The 16,435-nt window shown below is 55.6% G+C and overlaps 1 long non-coding RNA gene across 1 annotated transcript; it reads left to right on the top strand.

Annotated features, from left to right (window-relative positions):
• Nucleotides 1-1,114: 1,114 nt before the first annotated feature.
• LOC121017537 (uncharacterized) lies at nt 1,115-9,006 on the top strand. The gene is made up of 3 exons (XR_005784809.1): nt 1,115-1,217; nt 6,605-6,740; nt 7,252-9,006. It is a non-coding gene; the product is annotated as an uncharacterized LOC121017537 (long non-coding RNA).
• Nucleotides 9,007-16,435: the final 7,429 nt, after the last annotated feature.

Here is a 16,435-nt window from a genome sequence, read left to right as displayed (position 1 = left end):
ACCACTTTGAACGTTTCCGGGTGGTTCTGGAAATCCCGGAGCCCTCGAGCCCGCCTACACCCCCTAGCCCCATCTTCGCTGGGCACGGAGAGGCTCTGTTCCCATCGTCCCCTTCACACGGCCCCTGTCTGGCAAACCCTGAATGGCACCCCCACTCCCACCCCGCTGGGGCAGCCTGGACACTCACCCTGCCCTGCTCTTCTGGCTTGGGGCCGTCCCACAATCCAAGACCCACAGGCCCGTCAGTCTCCATGGGAAACCTAGTGCGAATGCCCCCCTCCAGACCCCCGCTGAGCAGGTCCACCCTGCTCTAAGGATGTCCTGTGGACTGTGACCCCTTCACAGCGTCTCCAAAGGCACCGCGTGTTTAGCCTCTACTGTGTGCCTGACACCAGGCAGGTCCCGTCTAATCTTCACAGCGGTTGTCATCCCATTTCACAGATAAGGAAAGGAAAGTTCAGGGAGGCCAAACTTGCCTAAGAGGGGGAGGTGGGAACAAAGCCTACATTGGCTCTCTAAACGCCCCTGCCAAATTTTATTGAAATTCCCTCCTCCAGCCCGCTTAGCTGAGGGTCTCAAGTGTGTTTGGAGGGAAACTGGAGCGGGGCGGTGCACGGGGATTACACCACCCTTCTTTTTCCCCCCACTCTTCATTATTGGTAATTGGGTACCCTTGACTGCTGTGTGACTTGGGGGCAGATTACCTACCCTCACTGAGCCTCAGTTTTCTCACCTGTAAGAGCTTATAATCAAGGCACTAATAATCCGATGAGTCCACCCACCCACACCCACAGCACTACAGGCAGGGAGGAGAAAATGAAGTAAGGGGGACTTGGGGGTCAGTTCCGACAAGGTCATAGAGCCCCGGGGGCGGGGTGTAGGTGTGCAGACTCCGGCGGGGACCCCAGGCCTAAGTCCGTCCCTTTGGGGCTCACAACCCCCACGCTGGGGGGGCCACGATTCAGCCGCGCCGCGGGGTCCGGGCGGGGGTCGCAACCAGGGCACGCGGGCCCCCAGATTCCGCAGGATCTGAGCGCCGGGAGGCGGGGTGGGCCTCCCCTTTGTGCCGACGAGGGGGCGGGGCCTCGCGGAGCTGGACCAATCCGAGGCGGCCGCAGCCCTGGGAAGCCAATGGCGGGGCTGCGGGCGGGGAGAGGGAGCCGGAGCGCCGAGCCGCGGCGGAGAGAGGGGCCCTGGATCCGGCAGTGGGGGTCGGAGTGAGTAAGGGCCCCGCCCGCGAAGAGGGAGCCCCCAACTGTGGGCTCGGCTGGGAAGGGGGCGTCTCCCGGGTCCCTCTGCCCTCTGCAACCGCTGTCCCGCGGTACTTCCGTCAGCCGCCGCGTCCCGGGACCAGTGCGCTCCCCGACCCCCTGAGGAGAGCCGCCGCCTCCCCCCCCCCCGCCCCCTGCTTCCTGCTGGCGGAGACCGCGGAGGGCGCAGCAGGAGGCTTGGGGGACCGGGAGGCTCCCGGAGGGGACCCCGACTGGCTTCCTGCAGGGCGTGGTTTCTGAGATCTCCGGCTGGAGGCACCTTCCCCAAAGTACCCCCCCCCCCACTGCGCCACACCCTCACCCAGGGCCCCTTCCCCCCTGCACACCTCAGCTGCTGTGCCCTTTCCAGCCTCCCGGGCTGTCTGATCCCGAGGCAATGGCGTCGGGCTGCCTGGAGAAGTTTGTCAGCCGCTCCTTTCCTCATCCACCGTGCCCCAGTGGCTCCTTCCCAGCATCCCTACCTTCCCTCCTTTTTACTGGTTTCCTTTCCACTCTTCACTCTTCCTCTAACTCCGGATCCTGGGGAAAGACCCTCTTTCTCTTCCTGGCTCCTTCCGATCCAGGCAACAAGCAGTGCTCCAGGGATTGGGTACGTGACTGAAATTGCCCAATCAGGAGCAACTTTAGGGCCGTTGCTTAGCGGGCTGGCCCAGAACATTGCAATCTACCCCAAGTCAGTGTGGGCCTGTAGCAGGCTTCGGGTCCTTGAAGACAGAGCTGACCTGTGGGGAAAAAAAACAATACTAACAGAGTCACAGAGAAATTGAGTCAGAACCCTGATCATACCATACCTGAAGTCTCATCTCTAGGCAGTTTAGGGAAACCAATGTTCGTTGTTCCAAACAAGATTCATTGGTATTTTCCATTTCTTGCAACATGAAGATATTCACTGACAGTATTTATTGTCACATCAACCCTGGGAAGATACTAACTCTCATTTTATATAGCTACGGAAACTGAGGCTCAGAGGGGCTGGTTTCCTCAGTTTACTCGGCAAGGCAGTGGCAAAATTGGGACCAGAATCTGCGCTTTCCTGACTCTCTACTGGAGAGAGAGACAACGAGCCTGTATTTACCTGACCAGGTTGGGTAAATACGCAAGATACAACCTATTTTCATTTTTGCATTTATGGCAGACGTTGCCAGTCAACTGCTAAACTATTTCCTGCTGAATCCACAAAACGTCTCAGATTTTCCCACTATCTTAAGAGACCAGACCTTGTTTCTGAGCTCCTGACCACTAGGAGCTTATCAGGTCTCTTCCCCAGTGGCTCATTCCTTTTGAATTGAATGGCATTCAGTAGCACCAAGGGCAAGGAGGGTCCCCAGATTCTCAAATCTGGGGGGCCCCTGTGGAAGAGCAGGCGGGGGCAGCCACAGACCCCCTCCACCTTCCCCTTTGGCCAACCCGAAGCAGAGGCCTGGAGAGGGGCCGAGTTTTCCTGGAATCACATAGTACCTGAGAGCAGACCTGGGGACTGTGGCTGTTCTGAGTCCCTCTGAACCCAATGTCATTACCTTCCTGAGGTCCCTAGGACGGCTGGACCAGAGCAGGGTAGGGATGAAATGAAATGGGGACCTTGGGTATACATTTGGTGGTAAGATCAGTCTTGGAGGGTGGAGACTGTCAGAGCTGGAAGATGTGGGTCCGAGCCTCTCGGGGCTAAGGAGGCTGAGGCCAGAAAGGTTGGGAAGTATTCCTGGCTTTAGCATGTGTCGGGGCCTGGCCGAGCACCCACATCTCTCCTGTGCCAGGAAATGTCATCCAAAACCTCGAAATAAGGCCCAGAGAAGGACTGCCTTGTCTAACAAGTGCACCTAAAGACTTAACTCTCTAGGAGGCCTCTGTTTGCCTTGCTGTTTGCTTTCTGTTAAGGGCTCGGACTTGGTGAAGTTACAGGTTAACCTGTGGATGTGTGTCTGATACAAAAGATAATACCAACAGTTACTGGTTTTTTTAAAAAAAATGTACTTATGGGGCACCTGGGTGGCTCAGTCTGTTAAGTGTCTGACTTTGGCTCAGGTTGTGATTTCGCGGTTCATGAGTTCGAGCCCCGCATCGGGCTCTGTGCTGACAGCTCAGAGCCTGGAGCCTGCTTCGGCTTCTGTGTCTCCCTCTCTCTCTGCCCCTCCCTCCCTCACACTCTATTTCTCTCTCAAAAATAGACAGACATTGAAAGGAAGAAAGAAAGAATTTATTTATTTATTTATTTACTTCTTTATTTACTTATTATTCAGGCACCTGGGTGACTCAGTTGGTTAAGTGTCTGACTCAGCTCCGGTCCCGATCTCATGGTTTTGGAGTTCGAGCCCTGCATTGGGCTCTCTGCTGTCAGCACAGAGCCTGCTTCGGATCCTCTGTCCCCCTCTCTCTGCCTCTCCCCTACTTGTTCTCTTTCTTTCTCTCTGTCAAAAATAATTGAAAAATTTTACTTGTTATTGAAATACGGCTAACATCCTCCCCATGACTAAGCATAGTCACCATACAATGTTGTTCCAATAGTACCCACTAAACTCCCTATGCTGTACTTTTCATCTCTGTGACTCATTTATTTTATACCTGGAAACTTGTACCTCTTCATCCCCTTCATCCCCTTTTACCCATCCTTCCGCCTACCTCCCCTCTGGTAAACACGAGAGTTTGTTCTGTGTATTTAAGAGTCTCTTTGTTTTCTCGTTTGTTCATCTGTTTGTTTTCTAGATTCCACCTGTAAGTGAAATTGTATGCTATTTGCCGTTCAAGGGTTACCCTTCGTTGCCCCAAAGGACATTAGTCAGGTTTTGTTTTCTATTGAATTTGGGAATCTTATCCCAACATTTTAAAATGGATTTTATAAGGTGGCTCAGCCGGTTGAGCATCTGACTCTAGGTTTGGGCTCAGGTCAGGATCCTAGGGTCATGGGATCAAGCTTCATGTGGGGCCCTGTGCGGAGCATGGAGCCTGCTTAACATTCTCTCCCTCTCCAGGGGCGCCTGGGTGGCTCAGTCGGTTGAGCATCCGACTTTGGCTCAGGTCATAATCTCAGTTTGTGGGTTCGAGCCCCACATCGGGCTCACTGTTGTCAGTCTGTCAACTCAGAGCTCAGAACCTGCTTTGGATTCTGTGTCTCCCTCTCTCTCTGCCCCTCTCCTACTCATGTTCTATCTCTCTGTCTCTCAAAAATAAATAAACAGTAAAAAAAAAAAAAAAAGATTCTCACTCTCTGTTGGAGTGCCTAAAGCACCTGATTCTTGATTTTGGCTCAGGGCGTGACCTCACAGTTCCTGAGTTCGAGCCCCAACTAGGGCTCTGTGCTGAGAGTGTGGAGCCTGCTTGGGATTCTCTGTCTTCCTCTCTCTCTCTTTCTCTGCTCCTCCTTGGTTTCTGCTTTGCACCCTCTAGCTCTCTCTCTCAAAATAAGTAAACTTAAAAAAAAAATTCTGGGGCGCCTGGGTGGCTCAGTTGGCTAGGCGTCCGACTTCGGCTCAGGTCACGATCTCACAGCCCGTGAGTTCGAGCCCCGCGTCAGGCTCTGGGCTGATGGCTCAGAGCCTGGAGCCTGTTTCCGATTCTGTGTCTCCCTCTCAATCTGCCCCTCCCCCGTTCATGCTCTGTCTCTCTGTCTCAAAAATAAATAAACGTTAAAAAAAAAAAAATTAAAAAAAAAAAAATTCTCCCTCTGTCCGTCTCCCGTGCACTCTCTCTCTCTCTCTAAAACAAAAAAATAAAAGTAAATGAATTGTATAAATGCCAGTTTCTCAGGAGAGCAGGGGAGAAAAAACAGTTGCTCAGATGCTCAGTTTTACTGTTAGTGCCCCCTCATTAATTAATGAGTTGAATTACATCATTGACGAGTGCTCCTTGTCTAATTGTATGAGAGTCATGATTTTAGCTCCTTTTTGAGTAAGATTTTGTTTGTTTGTTTAAGATTTTTTAATGTAGTGGCGTTTGGGTGGCTCAGTCGGTTGAGGGTCCGACTTCAACTCAGGTCACGATCTCGCGGTCCGTGGGTTCAAGCCCCGCGTCGGGCTCTGGGCTGATGGCTCGGAGCCTGGAGCCTGCTCCGGATTCTGTGTCTCCCTCTCAATCTGCCCCTCCCCCGTTCATGCTCTGTCTCTCTCTGTCTCAAAAATAAATAAACGTTAAAAAAAAAAATTTAAAAAAAAAAAAGATTTTTTTAGTGTAATCTTCCACCCCGATTGTGGGGCCGGAAGCACGGCCCGGAGATAAAGGTGTGCTCCACTGACTGACCCAGCCCCGCGCCCCAGCTCTATTTAGCTTTTTGGAAATTATCCTTTGACACCTATCTCCTGGCACCTATCTTCCTCCCCGACCTTGATCAGGGCTGGGCGGGAAGGGGGTCAAGACCTGGGTCTCCCTGGATACTCACCCCCTCCCCATCACTGCTCCCAGGCCAGGTACCCCCCCAGCCCACTCTGACCCATGGAGCTTGGAGGTCACTCCTGTTCCAGTTCCCAGCAGACACAGCTCGCTGACCTCATCTGCTAGGGGATGTCCAGCCACCATTAGCAGGCAGGTTCAGGCCGAGTTCCCGGATTTGCAAGGGCATCGCTGGCCGACACGCTTTCCAGAATCCACCCTCTCACCTACTTGGGTGATGGGCTCCGTACTTGTTGGGACCAGGTCCACCTCCCAGCCTGCAGTCCGGTGTCTCTCCCCCCCAACTTATACCCACATGTATATGTGTGTATATATATATATTTTTTAATGTTTTATTTATTTGGGGGGGGGCAGAGGGAGACAGAAGCTGAAGCCTGCTCTGTGCTGACAGCAGGGAACTCGATGTGGGGCTGGAACTCACAGACCTTAAGGTCATGACCTGAGCTGAAGTCAGACGCTTAAGAGACTGAGCCACCCAGGCCCCCCAAATTCTACCCACTTTTATTTTTTGTTTTTTTATGTATACACACATGTTTATTTATCTTGGATGTAAAACTAAGTGGAATTTCTGGATTATAAGGTCATTCTAAGATATGCCTTTTTGTTTTTTGCATGCGTAATTTTTTTTAATTTAATTTATTATTTTAACCTACATTCAAGTTAGTTAGCATATAGTGCAACAATAATTCTACCCACTTTTAAAGACTGGCTTAAGCCTCCTTGCTCTGAGAACCACCCCATCTAGTCCTCTTTCCTGTAACCCTGAGCAGGTCCTCAGGCCCCTGCTCTGGACCCCCAAAACAGGGGACACTGGGGCCCCAGGGCCTCAGGCTAGGACAGATGAAGCAAGTTCAGTTGTAATTTGACCACATAAATATGTAAGTACTGTATTGAGTCTTATTTTGCATTTTTTGAACACAGTCCTTTTTTTGCTTTTTATTGTTTGGCTACAGGGCTTCTACAGAGGTCTGAGGGAGGCTTCCGGAGGGGCCCTACTCCAGAACAATCCAGCCCCGCCCAGCTTGGCGAAGCAGGAGCGTCTGCAGCGCCACCTGGCGGCCGTCAGGAGCTCCGCAGCCCAAGCCGGAGGTGGGGGTAGCGCAGGGTCCCTGAGGGCGGCAGTCTTGGGTGGGGTCCTCTCCTCTCTCGCGCCTAGGAGGAAGCAGGCTGTATCTTTTGTCTTCGTAGTCGTGGACAGCTTCCCTAAGGGGGCACATTGGAGCTTTGGAGCCGAGCCGTGCAGAACATTTATTTATTCGCCTTCTCAGTCCAGCCGTCCCTGGATGCAAGTGCCAGAGTGTGGTCTTGCCCGTAATTAGGTGAATTAGGTCGACATCGCGTCGCTTGCCTCTAACTCCAGCAAGCCTCGTTTTGGGGGTCCTTATACCCATTTTATTCATTGGAAAACTGAGGCTCAATTCTTGGAATATTGGTGCCGCTGCCCTAATCCACTCAAGCCTGCCCCAGCCTAGGTGGGTGTGGGCGTTGCGCGCGTGCATACATACACACGCGCGCGCACACACACACACGCCCAGTGTGCCACCAGCTAATTTATGATCATCCTTGAAGGCCTATTTATTGAACAATTCCCTTTATGCAGAGGAAGAGTTCGTCTCTGAGAGAGCCTGAGCCAGCAGAGTCACGCAGGGAATCCAGACCCAGCCGACTCTGTTCGCCCAGCCCCCTTCCAAAGGCCACCCGGGATTGGAAATAGAGCCAGCCGCCACCCCACGCCATTTCCTTCCAGTCTGCCCCACCGACAGCCGAGGCCAGGCTCTGGGATGGAGGTTCCAGGAGGGTGGGAACGAGTCTTGCCCCCCCTCCCTGATTGCCTCCCCCGCCCCCCTCCCCAGATCACGTTTCCAGCTCCCTATTTCTTCCCTCAGTCCTCAGGCTGTATTCCCACCGCTAACCGGCTGGGCCGCGGGTGGGTGGAGAACTGAGACCGTGGGCTTCCAGGGCCTAGAGAGTTTGGGGGTGGGGCCTCTGCGAGGGCAACGCCCCCTCCCCAGCCCCTTTGGAGCATCCCTCCCCCCCTCCCCCCAGCTCGCGGGAGTTCCGCTGAGTCGCTTCCGAGGCTGCCTCTGCAGCCCCAGGGGGAACAGTGCCATTCGATTACCTAGGCAGCGGCCCAGCGCTCACCTGGGAGACCCGACTACCGTCTTGTCTAAACGGCTCTTCGTGTCTAGCGAAGCCAACCCCACCTCATCCCCTGCCGTTCTCCCCCAGCCACCGTGGTGGCCGTGCAAGCCGCTACCTCAGGGCCTTTGCACTGGCTTGTGTCCTCTCACTGGCACACCCCTCCCTGCGCATCTGTAACCTGTACATTCTTCCCACGGTCACTGCCAAGGCCTCTGCTCCAGTGGGGATGTGTCAGATGGGAGCAAGGGGGCACCTGCCACCGTGACCCGCAGATGCTTGGGTGGCCAGTTAGATTGGAAAAGATGCAGACTGCAAACCGGGAGCGCCACGTGCTGCGTGGTGCAAGTGACAGGTGCGCGCGCCCGGTCTGCGTGACCGTGTGTGCCTCAGCGCGAGGCTGCAGGTGCGTAGCGGGAGCACAGGCGCGCGCTGAGCGCGCACCCCACGAATTCCCCGCCAGCCCAGATGCCCATCTTGGAGCTATTGTCTCCCGGCTCCAAGCCCACCTTTCACAGCGAGGCTCTGGCTGGGGCTCTGAAAACTACAATTCCCAGAATCCTTGTCGCCCCCGGAATTCCTGCTAGGTTCGGCCAGTAGGAGGCGTCAGGGCTCTTAACCTTTCCCGTGCCGGGAACCTTGCGGTCGCCTGTGGCACCTAAGGATACACACGGTCCTCTTCTCAGAAATACGCTGTTCACAAAACGTTGAAGACTTTAACTTGTGTTTTTACTGCATCCTGCATTTTAAAATTTGTGGCGAAGTAACAGAACTTCCCCATCGCCAACAATTTTAACTTTAGAGTTTAGTAGTAAGCACATTAATTCCGTTGTGAGACAGCACCCCAGAACTTTCGCCTCTTGCAAATCGGAAAGCCTCCACGCGTTAAATTCCCTTTCCCCCCAATGCCCCTGGTAACCACCTTTGTGCTGTTTCTGAGTATGACTCCTTTAGATACCTCGTATAACTGCAATCATACAGTATTTGTTTTTTGGCGTCTGGCTGAGTCACTCAGCGTAATGTGCTCAAGGTTCATGCATGTTGTAGCAGAGTGAACGTTTCCTTCTCGTCCTTTTAAAACTGGAATTATAGGGGCGCCCGGCGGGTTCAGGCAGTGGAGCAAGCGACTCTTGATCTTGGGGTTACGGGTTCTAGCCCTACACTGGGTGTAGAGATGACCTTAAAAATAAAATCTTTAAAAATAAATAGATAGAAGTGGAATTGTCTTTCATTGCTTGTACTGTTGTTTATCCATTCATCACAGATAGACATTTGGGCAGAATACTTTTCAGTGCCCAAAGTAAAATGCATAGAATTACAAAGGAAACTTTGTGATTTTTTTTTTCTCTTTGAGGTGATTTATATATATTTTTTATTTTTTTTAATTTACATCCAGATTAGCATCTAGTGCAACAATGATTTCAGGAGTAGATTCCTTCGTGCCCCTTCCCCATTTAGCCCATCCCCCCCCCACAACCCCTCCAGCAACCCTCTGTTTGTTCTCCATATTTATGAGTCTCTTCTGTTTTGCCCCCCTCCCTGTTTTTATATTATTTTTGTTTCCCTTCCCTTATCTGTTTCGTCTCTTAAAGTCCTCATATGAGTGAAGTCATAGGATGTTTGTCTTTCTCTGACTGATTTCACTTAGCAGAATAGCCTCCAGTTCCATCCACATAGTCGCAGATGGCAGGATTTCATTCTTTTTGATGGCCGAGTAATACTCCATTGTATATATAGACCACATCTTTATCCGTTCACCCATCGATGGACATTTGGGCTCTTTCCATACTTTGGCTATTGTCGATAGTGCTGCCATAAACATGGGGGTGCATGTGCCCCTTCGAAAGAGCACACCTGTATCCCGTGGATAAATGCCTAGCAGTGCCATTGCTAGGTCGTAGGGTAGTTCTATTCTTAGTTTTTTGAGGACCCGCCATACTGTTTTCCAGAGTGGCTGCACCAGCTTGCATTCCGAAGGAAACTTTGTGATTTAATTACAGTTGTCAACAAGCTGAAAGAACAAATGTGTCATACAGTAACCAATATATGCATTCCTTTATTAATGCATCAAATAACATATCTCAAGCCTAGAAACTCTAGACTACGGGGACTCCAGTCAGGTTTCTGTCCACCAGACCTCAAGTTTCCCCACTATATCGGTCAAGTGACACTTATTTATTTATTTATTTATTTATTTATTTTGAGAGAGAGAGAGAGAGAGAGAGAGAGAGAGAGAGAGAGAGACCAGGGGGCGGGGTGCAGAGAGAGAGAGAAAGAGAGAATCCCAAGCAGACTCCATACTGGTGCTGTCAGCCCGGAGCCCCACATGGGGCTTGAACTCACGAACCGTGAGATCATGACCTGAACCAAGATCAAGAGTCAGACGCTTGAGCGACAGAGCCACCCAGGTCCCCCTCAAGGGGCACTTCAGTGGCACCCGGCTCCTTCATTCCCAAGAACGTCAGGATCGGTTAGCCTCCATCAAAACCGCAGATCAGTACTTCCTGGAAACCACTTCCTCTCTGATCCACCCACCTGGTCTGTAAGGCTTAAGAGTTCCCACTCCGCCTCTGCCAGTCGGGGTGCCCCAGCCGGCCCCCTGAGATCAGGAGCCCAGCCCAGTGGAACGTCAGTGGCTGATGCCAGCCCACAGAAGGTAGCTACACAGGGATGAAGCCGCTGCTTCGCCAATACATTTCTTTAAAAAAAATATTTTTTTTAAACATTTATTCATTTTTCAGAGACAGAGGCAGAGCGCGAGCTTGGGAGGGGCAGAGAGGGAGACACAGAATTGAAAGTGGGCTCCAGGCTCTGAGCTGTCAGCACAGAGCGTGATGCGGGGCTAGAACCCAGGAACCGTGGGATCATGACCTGAGCCGAGGTCGGCTGCTTAACCCACTGAGCCACCCAGGTGCCCCTACCGACGTATTTCTAAAGGCGTGTGGGTAACACATGATAAGTGACTCTCTTTGGACTTTCCACTTCCACCCCACTGGGAAAGTTCTCAAAAGTCTGCCTCACTGAATGCAGACCACTGATGGGTTGGTTGAAACTTCAGTCTACAGACCTAGCAAACTGCCGGGGGCCTTTCCACCTTACATTCCGACTCTCTAGGGTGCCGCTCAAACCCATAAATCTGGCCCAATGCAGTGTCACAGTCCGCTGTGAGGGCCTAACATCTCCACTCCGAGCCCCTAGGTTCCTATTGGAAATTAGCAGCATTTGTCATTCATTTGGAGTATATTTTCTCCAGGGTCAACCTGGACTTCTAAGCACCTGGGACATGTTGGAATCTGACCCTCATTCTAAGGCAGAAGGCTGCAGAGGGGGTTGGGGATGTGGAGCCTTGGAGAGGGTCCCTTCAGCCGAGGGTGTCACAGAGTCTGCCAGGAAGGTTAGAGTCCCCAGATACCAGAGGAGGGCCTTCTTCTGCCCACAGGCGGGGGAAGGGGGGGGGGGGCCACAGCTCCCAGATGTCCAGACTCAGTGCATGAGACCACGTGCATGAGAAAGGGGGTGCCTGTGCACCTTCTAGACCTCAGGGTTTTTTTTCCCTTTGTCTAAAAAAGGAGGAGAGAGAGATGTCTCCCCTGGGAGGGCTGCTGGGAGGCTGCAGCCAGACTTTTTGGTGGGTGGGTGATGGCTGGGTCCTCTTGCTATCTGATGCTTTCCCACGGCCTCTTCTTGTCCAGCAAGGCCTGGAGTGAGGCGGAGCCTGAGGAGGTGAGGGAGCGTTGAGAAAAGAGGTGCTCTGGATGGGGGTGTCTATGATGGGCTGGGTAACACGGGGAGAAGGCGGTCACTCCCTGAAGCATGGAATGCGGACACACAGATCCGCCTCGCCAGGGAGGAGAATGTCCCCACTAGAGGGCACCCGAGAGGCGTCTCTTGCAGCCAGTCCGGCCTTCAGACCAGCCCCAGCCAGCTGTCATTTACTGCTCGCAGTCCCCTACCCCTCCTTCCCCACTCCCTCGGCCTCCCCTTCCCTAGAGCTGCAGCACACCTCCTAGCAAGGGCCCTGTTGTCCCCTGGCCACACGTCCGTCAATCTCTCTTGCTCACACTCCCCCAGACCCTGCCTTTCTTAGCTGGGTCACCTTGGCCTCGTCGTCATTTAACCGTGCTGGCTTTGAGGGGGTCTCCGTTCCCCCTCAGGGTCCTGGGAGACTTTCACCAGAGAGCCGGGCGCGGTGCCCATGTACAGATGGTCAAAAGTAGTGAGAGGAAATGCAGGCTTTTGCTTTCTCTTTTCTCTTCCCTCTCCTTTCCTGGATGTACTTTCTTAACCTTGCACTCTCCTCCCTTCCTTCCTGCTGGCCGTGGTTGCCCACAGACCTCTGGGGCTCTCTGGGCTCTGTGTCCCTAACAGTGCTGACTGGCTGGCACCCACCATCCCTGTGGGCCCTCACCACCCCCAGTGGCTTCCTGAGGATCCGGCCGCCTGGAATCCGAGGGCAGGTGACTTGCTGGCCTGTGTCCTGCTAGTATACTGGCCCTGAGCCTCACCTAGAGTGACCCTGGCCCCGGGGACAGGACAGTCAGGACAGGATGGGACAGGCAGGGCATGGGGCTGGCTGGCCCCATTTGTCAGAAACACAAGCCTTCCCAGCCAGGCCAGGCTAGGCCACTGGCCTAATGGAGCTGTGAGGTGAAGCTCTTCCCACCCTGGCCCTTCACCCTAGCAAGTCCTGCCTGCTGGGGGGAAGGTGGGCTTAGGAAAAGGGGAGCCCCAAACAGACCCCTTTGCTGAGCACCTACTGCATGCCTAGGGCTCGCTCTTGGCAGCTAACACCCAATACGCTTTCCCCCAAAGGGATTATTGATGGCCCCATTGTACAGAAGAAGAAACCGAGGGTCAAAGAGGTTGACCACCGTGTGTCCCGATTCCCAGCCACGGTGCTGTCGCTCTTTCTTCGTGAAAAGTGTGAAATATTTCAAATACACAGGAAAGGACAGAGAGGAACATAATGTACTCCCGGACCCAGGCATTACTTCACCGTATTTTCTTCAGCTCTGTTTTTTGAAAGAAATACAGGATATCAGAATCAGAAGACACCCAGCGTTCCACGTTTCTCCTTCCCACCCACCCCGAGGCGGCAGCAAGGACTCCTTCCCCGTACCTTTGTGGACGTCCCTAACCAATGTATGGGCGTGCCCTGCGTGTGCATTTCTTTTTCTTTTTTTTTTTTTTTTCACAGTTCTGAATTGAGGTATACTTTACCTACAGTGGAGGTCAGCGACCTTGATAGGACAGCCCCATCCTGACTGTACAGCCGTACGGCCACCACCCTAATCACTCCAGGGTACACTTCCATTCCAGGAAGCCTCCTGCCTCTGCCCCCCACCTCTGGACAGCCACTGTCCTGATTGCCTGTAAATGGAACCCGAGACCCAGACGGCATGAGGGGGCCGCCGAGGTCCATGCACGGACCAGCGACTGCAGCTCGAGCTGTTCCTTACGTTGCACTGAATTGCATCCCGTATCCCTTGACCCAGCCCTGCTCCCGCGACGCTCGCTGGGTGGTTTCGGCCCAGACGCTCTGGCGATGCACCGACGGGCTCATGGCCGCACCGCACTGTTCTCCCCACCCCCGGGGCAGCTGGCTGAGATTTATCCGGGCAGCAGCCTGGGCCTCCCTCGCAGGCGTCTTCTGGAGGCGCCGCGCTGACCCGCAGCTCCGGGATGAAAGCGCCAGGCTGGGACGCCCCCGGGCCAAGCCCCCAGCCATTCGGAGCCCAGGCATTTCGAAAGACCAGGCCGCACCTCGGCCCCCTCCCCGGGCCCCTCGGAAAACGGGAAGTTCGGAGAGGAAGCTGCGCGCAGCGCGCCGGGCGGCCCGCGGGCCGGATGACTAAGTTTGGCTGCTCGACCTGCGGCCGCTTGCCTTTTATGGCGGCCTCGTGGGCAGCGGACGTGGCCGGGGCCGCGCGGGAGTGCCCGCGGCCCCCAGCCGGCCTGCGCCAGCCCTCCCCTGAACTTTAGCAGGGGGAAACTGAGGCCCGGAGAGGAGCGGAGCCCTGGCGAGGTCGCCTAGCCCGGCGGGGTGGAGCCAGATGGCACCCGATGGCCCTACCCGCCCCCCACCCTCGGCAAAGGGCCAGGACAGGGATGACTCACCCTGAGGGGCGGGGTGGGGGTGGGGCAGCGCTGCATTTATTGAGCACCCACTGTTTGTCTCTTGGCGCCCACTTCCCCTCTTCCTCAACGCAGCCGTGCGGGGTCTCCCCCGGAGGAGCGAGGGGGGCGTGCGGGCGGGAAACGGCTCCGCCCCCTGCCCGCTTCTGCTCCAGCCCCGCGCCGGGCCCGGCGGGGCGCTGCGGTTTACAGTCGCGCAAACCCAGCAGAGGAAAAGCCTCTCCCCGCGTTAACAGACGGGGAAACTGAGGCTGCGCGCAGACGTAACGTGCGCCCAAGGCCACAGGCGAGCTGGGCGACACGTAAAATCGGGAAGAGGCACCCCAAGCTCTAGAGGTATTAAAATGCACGTTACAGTCCGCCGCAAGTACGATTCGTCTGCATCCGCACGGATCCGAGTTACAGGGTGACCCCCGGTCCCGCTGGTCTTCCCGACGCTCCTAGATGCCCGACCCCGCCCTCCGCGGACCCGCCCGGCTGTGGGGGGCCTCGAGCTGTTCCAAGGCCAAGTGGGGACAGAGTGCTGGGCGCTCAGGGCCGGGCCGGAGGAGGACAGCGAGGTCGGGATGGTGGTCCGCGGGACGCCAGGGGCAGGGGCGAGGCGGATCCGGGGGAGGGGCGGGGGGGGGAAGGGCCGGAGGACGTGGGGGGCGGCCCCGGCAAAGCTCCGGGCCCCACGTGTGAGCCCAACGCCCCCTCCCCGGGCGCTCCCAAACCTCGCCTTTTATGGAGAGGAAGTTGGGCCAAGTGGGCCGGGCCGGCCGGGGGTGGGGGGGGGGGGGGGACCGCGGGGAGCTCGGCCCGGCCCGGCCCGCGCCGGACAGGCTCTGGGAGCGCCCGGCTTATCTGCCCGCCCGCGCCGCGGCCCTGAGACCTGGGAGGCCAGGAGCCGCGGCCACGTGAGCCTGAGCCTTGCGGGCCTGGCCGCGCCAGATAATGGCACCCCACCCCACCCCTCAGCGCCCGGGCCCTGGGCGGAGGCGGGGCCTGGACCCCCGAGGCTGAGCCGGCCTTGGGCCCTGGCCGCCCCGCCCCGGGCTGGAAGGCTTGGGGAACGGGTTGGACCGCGCCGGCCTCGGGAGGTCCCCAGGCAGCTGCCTCCCTGGGGTGTTCAGACGCGCCCTCCACCCTCTGATTTGCCCAGACCTAGACACCTCCCCCCTCCCAACCTGGGAGCGGGTGGGCCTCTGTCTGGACACCCGCTGTCTGGACCCAGATTCCCAGCGGAGAGAACCTTCCTCCACCCTCGCTTCCGCCTCCTGCTGTCCTGGCCGCGGGGCGGGACAGCGTCGCTGATGCGCTGTGGGATTCTGAGAACCCGGTGTTGTGCCCCATCCCGTCCGGGTGGTCCAGGGTCCGCCTGGGGGCCCCGGACGCTGGTCTGAGGCCACCCGCCTCCATAGTACGGATGAGCACACCGAGGCCCAGAGACAGCCCCGTAGGCCCAGGTTGGTGCAAAGGTTCTGCTTTTCAGCCCTGGGTCACGTGAACCCTGAATAGGACCCTGGGCCTGGATGCCGTCCAAGTATATACCCTAGGGGGTCCTGTGAGTGGTGAGTGGCCTGTGACGGGCTGTGATTCTCCTGAGCCCCCCAGAAATTCCCGGGCCTTGAAGAGAGTTTCCGAGGCCTCAGGAGCTGAGGGTCAGATAACAGCGCTGCAGCAGGGCCCGGGGACTGTGGTCGGGCTCCTTGCAAAGCTGGGACACCTGTACAGTCACTGCCTCCTCTGGGGGTCTGCCAGACCTAAGTGTGGGTGGTGCTAAACTTCTCTAGGCCTTAGTTTTCTATGACTGATACCTGCCCCCAGGCCCAGGGTGACGTTTCATGGGGGGGGGGGGGGAAGCAGGTGAGGGGGTGCTTACAGATGCTGAGCTGGAAGGCTGGCACCACACCCAGGGCACCCTCAGGGAAAGGCAGCTGTCATGATTAAGCCTAGATAATGTCTACAAGTGGCCCCAGGAGGACAGGGAGAGGCCAGACTCTAGCCCCTGCCCTTTGCTCTTTGCCCTCTGCTCAGGGGGCCCCTGGGAGTGGGCGAGAGTCAAGGCCAAGAAGCTCAGTTCTTCAGCTGGTCCATGGACACCCTTCTCCTCCTCCCTACACCCTGCCTGCTCCCTCCCCAAAGCTGGCAGGTGCCTTAGAGACAGGCGACTGCCCCCCCAATGCTTCCCTGGGAACAAGAGTGAACCTTTTCCAGCCCAGCACCTTCATGTAGTTTCTTTCTCCCTCCCTCCCTCCCTCCCTTCCTTCTTCCCTTCCTTCCTCCTTCTCTCTGTCTCTCCCCCTCCCTCCGCCTTTCTTTTCTTTTTCTTTCTTTCTTTCTTTCTTTCTTTCTTTCTTTCTTTCTTTCTTTTCTTTCTTTCATTTGTTCTTTCTTTCCTTCTTTCTTTTTCTTTTTTTTCCTTCTTTCATTCTTTCCTTCTTTCTTTTTCTTTCTTTTTCTTTTTTCTCTTTCTCCTTCCTTCCTTCCTTCCTTCCTTCCTTCCTTCCTTCCTTCCTTCCTTCCTT

The sequence above is a fragment of the Herpailurus yagouaroundi genome, unplaced genomic scaffold (genome assembly GCF_014898765.1).
Source record: "Herpailurus yagouaroundi ecotype Mexico unplaced genomic scaffold, PumYag 216, whole genome shotgun sequence".
NCBI classification, from domain to species: domain Eukaryota; kingdom Metazoa; phylum Chordata; class Mammalia; order Carnivora; family Felidae; genus Herpailurus; species Herpailurus yagouaroundi.
Note: the sequence above shows the minus strand (reverse complement) of the source record. Positions and strands in the feature narration are given on the sequence as shown.